We start from the raw sequence: 6,742 nt of genomic DNA, 5'->3' as shown, positions 1-6,742 counted from the left end.
AATTGGTAACGCTTGAGCTGTCAATAAAGCAGTGATTGAAATTGGGAGTTGCTCCAATAACTCTAGTCTTTCCATAGGAATTGACTAGGACCTGAGGATTAAGCTAATTAATCCACTTGATCTACCTTCATAGTTAGAGGTTAACAAAGTGAGATAAAAATCCAAATTTCATTACAATTGATAAGGATAGGACCTCCAGTTCTAAATACCTTGCCAAGAGTTTATTTTATTATTATTATTTTATTTTACTTGTCATATAACATATTCCCACCTTACTTCCAAAACCCCAATTTACAAACTCATAACCAATAATAAGAACATACCTCCCTGTAATTCCTTGAGAAGACGACCCGAGGTTTAAATACTCGGTTATCAATTTTAAAAGGGGTTTGTTACATGTGACAACTAAAATGTTTGTATGAAAGGACTTTTGATGGTTTAGAAACTATACTTGCAACGAGGATTTATCCGCAAATTTCTAGACCACGCAAAAGTTCCTCTTATCAGCGCGCGGTCGCGTCAATCATGCGGTCGCGTCACTGCTATTTCGTGTTGGCACGCAGCCGCGTCGTCCATGCGATCGCGTCACTGCCAGTTTCTTCCAAAACTCTATTTTGTGCTTTCCTTCCATTTTTTATATGTTTCCTTTCCATCCTTTAAGTCATTCCTGCCTTAGAGGATCTGAAACTACTCAAAACACGAATCACGGCATCGAATGGAAATAAAGGGTAATTAAAATAATTACTTTTAAAGCATAGGAAACATGTTTTTCACATACATCACATAATAAGGAAGGGAAAGTAAAACCATGCAATTAACATGAATAAGTGGGTGAAGGACTGAATAAATCACTTAAATTAGGCACAAAATATATCATAAAATATGGGTTTATCAGTTAGTCAACATAAAAGGTTTGATATTTCCAATTGATTTCCATATCATTGAGATGCCACCAAGTGAATCCGAAAGGACATCGTCTATCCTACTTGGGAAGCCATTTTTGAGGACCTCTAGATTCAAGTTGGATGCCCATTCAGGAACCTACTCATTTCAGATAGATGGGAGAGTTGTAAGTTTTAGCTTAGAGGAAGCAATGAGACACCCACCGGAGAACCATTCCATATTCCGGTGTGACTTGATTGACAACATTGTGGCCGAAGTGCATTATGCAAAGCTAGATGAGAAACATATGGTTGAAGAAAATAGTGAAGACCCAAGTGAAGAAGTTCAAGTGACAAGCCAAGAGTAAAAGCTAGAATTGAAGCCACTATCGCCCCACCTAAAGTACTCATACCTTGACGAGCCCACGAGTTTCCTGTGATTATAGCAAGAAAACTAAATCCTCAACAAGAAGAGAAGTTGTTATGTGTTTTGAGGAAGAACAAAATGGCAATAGGGTGGAGCTTGGCGGATCTAGTGGGGATAAGTCCCCAAGTGTGCGAGAACCGGAACTTTTTAGAAGAAGAGGCTAGACCCGTAAGACAACCTCAAAGACGATTGAATCCTACCATTTTGGAGGTTGTCAAGAAGGAGGTAACACGGTTACTCGAGGCGGACATCATCTACCCCATTTCGGATAGTGAATGGGTGAGTCCCGTTCAAGTTGTGCCAAAAAAGTCTGGGATAACCACAATCAAGAATGAAAGCGGGGAGCTCATAGCAACACGGGTGCAAAACTCTTGGCGAGTACGCATAGACTACCGAAGGTTGAACTCAGCCACTAGAAAAGACCATTTTTTACTTCCGTTTATCGATCAAATGCTCGATCGATTATCTGGTAAATCCCATTATTGCTTTCTAGATGGCTATTCGGGGTACTTTCAAATACACATTGCTCTAGAGGACCAAGAAAAAATTACATTTACTTGCCCCTTTGGAATTTATGCCTATAAGTGTATGCCATTCGGCTTATGCAATGCACCGGAAATTTTCTAAAGGTGCATGATGAGTATATTTGCGAATTTTCTAGAGCAATGCATGGAGGTATTCATGGATGACTTCACGGTATATGGTGATTCTTTTGATCATTGCTTGGATAACCTTGAAAAAATTTTGGAAAGATGTACTAAAACCAACCTTGTCTTGAATTTTGAGAAGTGTCATTTCATGGTTAAGCAAGGCATCGTTTTAGGACATATTGTTTCCAAAGATGGTATTTCCATAGATCCGGCAAAGATTAATGTTATATCTAACTTACCTTACCCCTCTTCCGAGAGGGAAGTCCGCTCTTTCCTTAGACATGCAGGATTTTATCGAAGTTTATAAAGGACTTTAGTAAGGTAGCGTTGCCTCTATCAAGATTTTTGCAAAAGGACATTGAGTTTGATTTAAGCAAGGAATGCATGGAGGCTTTTGACAAGCTCAAGGTAGCATTGACCCAAGCTCCGATCGTGCGAGGGCCGGATTGGAGTCGGCCATTCGAAATAATGTGTGATGCTTCAAATTTCGCCATGGGAGCCGCGTTAGCACAACACGAGGGTAAGAATCCATATGTCATAGCCTATGCATCAAAAACACTAGATGGAGCCCAATCCAACTACACTACCACTGAAAAAGAACTATTGGCCATAGTCTTTGCCTTGGACAAGTTCCGAACATATCTACTTGGTTCAAAGGTGGTAGTGTACTCGGATCATGCGGCGTCAAAGTATTTGTTGGCTAAGAAGGAATCCAAACCGAGATTGATTAGATGGGTTTTATTGTTACAAGAATTTAACTTGGAAATTAAGGATAGAAATGGTACGCAAAACCTCGTGGCAGATCACCTAAGCCGCTTTGAACACACCAAAGGCGATACCACTCCTATTTAGGAATCCTTTCCATTTGAGGGCTTGCATGCAATCTCGGAAACCATTCCATGGTATGCCCTAATTGCAAATTACTTGGTATCTCGCTCCTTCCCTCCTAACCTCTCCAAACATCAAAGGGATAAGCTAAAAAGCAAATCCAAATACTATGTGTGGGATGACCCATACCTTTGGAGATGTGGGGCGGATCAAGTAATTCGGATGTGCATTCCACAAACCGAATTCCACTCAATCTTGGAAGCTTGCCACTCCTCCAAAGGAGGAGGCCATTTTGGACCCCAAAGAATGGCAAGAAAAATCCTAGATTGTGGATTTTGGTGGCCAAATCTTTTCAAGGACTCTTCTCATTTTTGTAAATCTTGTTCTCAATGCACTATATTTGGTAATATCTCTAAGAAGGATGAAATCCCCCAACAAAAAATGCTATTTTGTGAGATTTTTTATGTGTGTGGAATAGACTTCATGGGGCCATTCCCAAATTCTAATGGTTTTCTCTACATTCTACTTGCCGTTGATTATGTGTCCAAATAGGTGGAAGCAATACCCACCCGGATGGATGATGCTAATGTGGTCCTTTTCTTTGTGAGAAATAACATCATTTGTAGATTTGGGTCACCACGAGCAATCGTGAGCGACCAAGGTTCACATTTTTGCAATAAGAGAATGAAAGGGCTAATGAAGAAATATGGCATCATGCATAAAGTAGCACCGGCCTACCACCCACAAACAAACGGCCAAGCCGAGGTTTCCAATTGGGAGATTAAACGTATCTTGGAAAGAATTGTGAAGCCCAATAGGAAAGATTGGAGTGCTAAGCTCACCGATGCATTATGGGCCTACCAAACGGCATACAAAATGCCAATTGGCATGAGCCCCTTTCGGTTGGTGTATGGCAAAGCTTGCCACTTACTGGTGGAAATAGAGCACAAAGCATATTGGACCGTCAAGGAGTGCAATCCAAGTTTGGGTGGAGCCGGAGTTGAGAGAAAGCTACAACTAGCGGAGTTAGAATGTTTGAGGCTTGAAGCTTATGAGAACTCTAGACTTTACAAGGAGAAAATGAAAACCGTGCATGATAAGAACATAAGAGGTAAAGAATTTAAAGCTGGTGATCTAGTCCTTCTTTACAATTATAGATTGAGATTGTTGCCTAGAAAACTAAGGTCAAAGAGGGAAGGCCCATATCAAATAGAGAAAGCAGAACCCTATGGGGTTTACCATTTGGGCCATCCCTCAAGTCCGGATATCTTCAAGGTCAATGGGCACCGTCTTAAATTGTATCATGGTGAGCAAATGAAGAGCAACAAGGAGATTGAGGTATTCCTTTTGGAAGATGCACCTCTTGGCAAAGAGCAATGAGCTAGTGAAAGTCCAACTTAAGGACATTAAACAAAAGTGTTAGGTGGGAGACACCCCACCATGGTGAGATCTATCCTTTTTACTTTTTTTTTTGTATATAGTCTTGAATTCTTCATTGTTTTGTGATTGCGTAGCTATAGTATTGTTTGATTAGATTTGATTGTGAACACCTTAGATAACTTGTTCATGAAGATTTGCATCGATTTTTCAATGGATGGATTGATTGTGTGGTAGAAGAACACCCCATCTTTGGGTATTACATTGAGTTTTGTGTGTTTTTGACCCCTTTGGCTTGTTTGGCCACTAAATTCATGATAAGTAGGCATTCTTCATGTCATTCAAAAAAAAGGGGGGAGTGCGCGTGCGCGCACTATGCGCGTACGTGCCCATAGGCATTCGCAGCTCCTGGGTTATTTCCCTGAGAGTTGTGCCAATTCTGCGCCAATTCTGAGCCCCAGGCATAATGCCACTCACGCACTGTGCGCGTCCGCGCCCCTGCAGAGTTTTGCCCATGCGCGCGCACGCGTGCATAGCGCGCGCGCCGGTTTTGCAACCCAATTGCATTAGAGCGCGCCCTTTTCTTTTCATTTCTCTTCCCCCTTCTTGCCATCACCCTTCTTCTTCACTTCTACCCCTCCTACCACTTTTACCACCTCTCCTCTGCCACCACCAGCGGCAACCACCACCTCCAGCGGTCCCACACTGTGCCAATTCTGCGCCAATTCTGAGCCCCAGGCATAATGCCACTCACGCACTGTGCGCGTCCGCGCCCCTGCAGAGTTTTGCCCATGCGCGCGCACGCGTGCATAGCGCGCGCGCCGGTTTTGCAACCCAATTGCATTAGAGCGCGCCCTTTTCTTTTCATTTCTCTTCCCCCTTCTTGCCATCACCCTTCTTCTTCACTTCTACCCCTCCTATCACTTCTACCACCTCTCTTCCACCACCACCGGTGGCAACCACCACCTCCGGCGGTCCCACACCTCTCTTTCCCTTCTCCTCTCTCATACTCCTCACTATCTCCTCTCTCACCTACACACCCCATTTCTCCTCTTCCTTGTCAAGGTACTCTCATCTTTTTTCTTTCTTTCATTTCCTTGTTTAGTTGTCTCTTTTCCTTCTTCCTTTCCTTAGTTACATTCCCTTACTCTTCCTCTTAGTTAGTCTTCTTTCATGTTTTCTTTGTTTGTTAGATTTTCTTTCTCTTTTCCATTTTTTTTATGGGTGTTACAAGTGGAGATTACTCTTGCATTGATGAGTTGGTTTGTCTTGATTACTTTCCCTTGCAATGTGTGGCATGCTATGATGATTGATGATGCTTTGTGGGATGTTACATTGTCACTCTTCTCTACTTTTTGTCATAAACGGGGATACACACCAAGTGTTTGATGAAAGGCATACATGACTTTTTAAGTTAAATTTGACTTAATGTCTTCTATTTTAGTGTTCCTTCTCATTCACTTGCTTGTTCTTATACGCATTGAGCTTAATAATCTTCTTGCTTCATTTCCACATGCTCATCCCTTAACTCTTGTCTCGTGTCATTGATGTTGAGAGTGTATGCTTCTCATGCTTATTGTTTGCATGCCTATACCACTCATGCACCATATGCTAGTGATTAGCCATGAGTTTTATTGTTACCTTAGTTACATGTTACAGCTGTCATGTATCTAAGCCACTTATTCTCTTATGCTTTTCACTTGCATGATTATTATACATTGGTGCTTCTTTAAGCTTCATTTTACCACCTTTCCCTCTTTTCTAGGATGGTTGTCAAGAGAGACAAGGGAAAGGCATCCAAGAAGGCACCCCCACGGTCCACTAGCAAAGCACAACAAGCGCCTAGAGCCAAGCCCCTCCTCAATAAGACAAGGAGCGTTGCCAATATTGACGTTTTAGAAAGGACAATTCGGCGAGGGACCCGAACAAGTTCCCCAACCGCTATTGCAAACTTGCCTACCCCTTGATCAAAGGAAGGAACTATCATGAGGAGCCTCTTCTAGTCCCTCCGGCTCACGTCATTCCATTTGTGATGCCCCGCATCGAGCGGCGACAATGGGAGTTCCTACTGAGGAAGCCACGTGAAGCAAACTTGTCTTAAGTGGTAGAATTTTACACTAATTACCACTCCTCATCCCTTACATCGGAATTTGTGCGTCGAAAATAAGTTCCTGTCACAGAGGAGGCCATTCAAAGTATGCTTAAGACCAGACCGTTAGCGGAGGGATTGATGCATATCAAGAGATTTTGTCGGCATGATGCGAATATGAGTTTGATTGGGATGCCATCCTCAAGGTCATTGCTATACCCGAATCATTCTGGATTCGACGGAGGATGAGGCCGAGGTCCAAGGGCATTGACGCACGTTTTCTCACCAGAGAGGCTCAGGCATGGGCCCAAATTCTAGCTTATTATGTGATCCCAAGCACCCATGGCTCATCTATCACTGCCGAGTTAGCCTTGTTGGTTTGGTGTGTCCTTACAGAGAGACCGGTTCTTATTCCCTGTCTCATTCGCCAAGCTATGGGCCGCATCCACGCAAAGGGGAACCTACCCTTTTCCGCTCTAGTGACCGACTT

This window comes from Arachis ipaensis, chromosome B03 (genome assembly GCF_000816755.2).
Source record: "Arachis ipaensis cultivar K30076 chromosome B03, Araip1.1, whole genome shotgun sequence".
Taxonomy (NCBI): domain Eukaryota; kingdom Viridiplantae; phylum Streptophyta; class Magnoliopsida; order Fabales; family Fabaceae; genus Arachis; species Arachis ipaensis.
Note: the sequence above shows the minus strand (reverse complement) of the source record.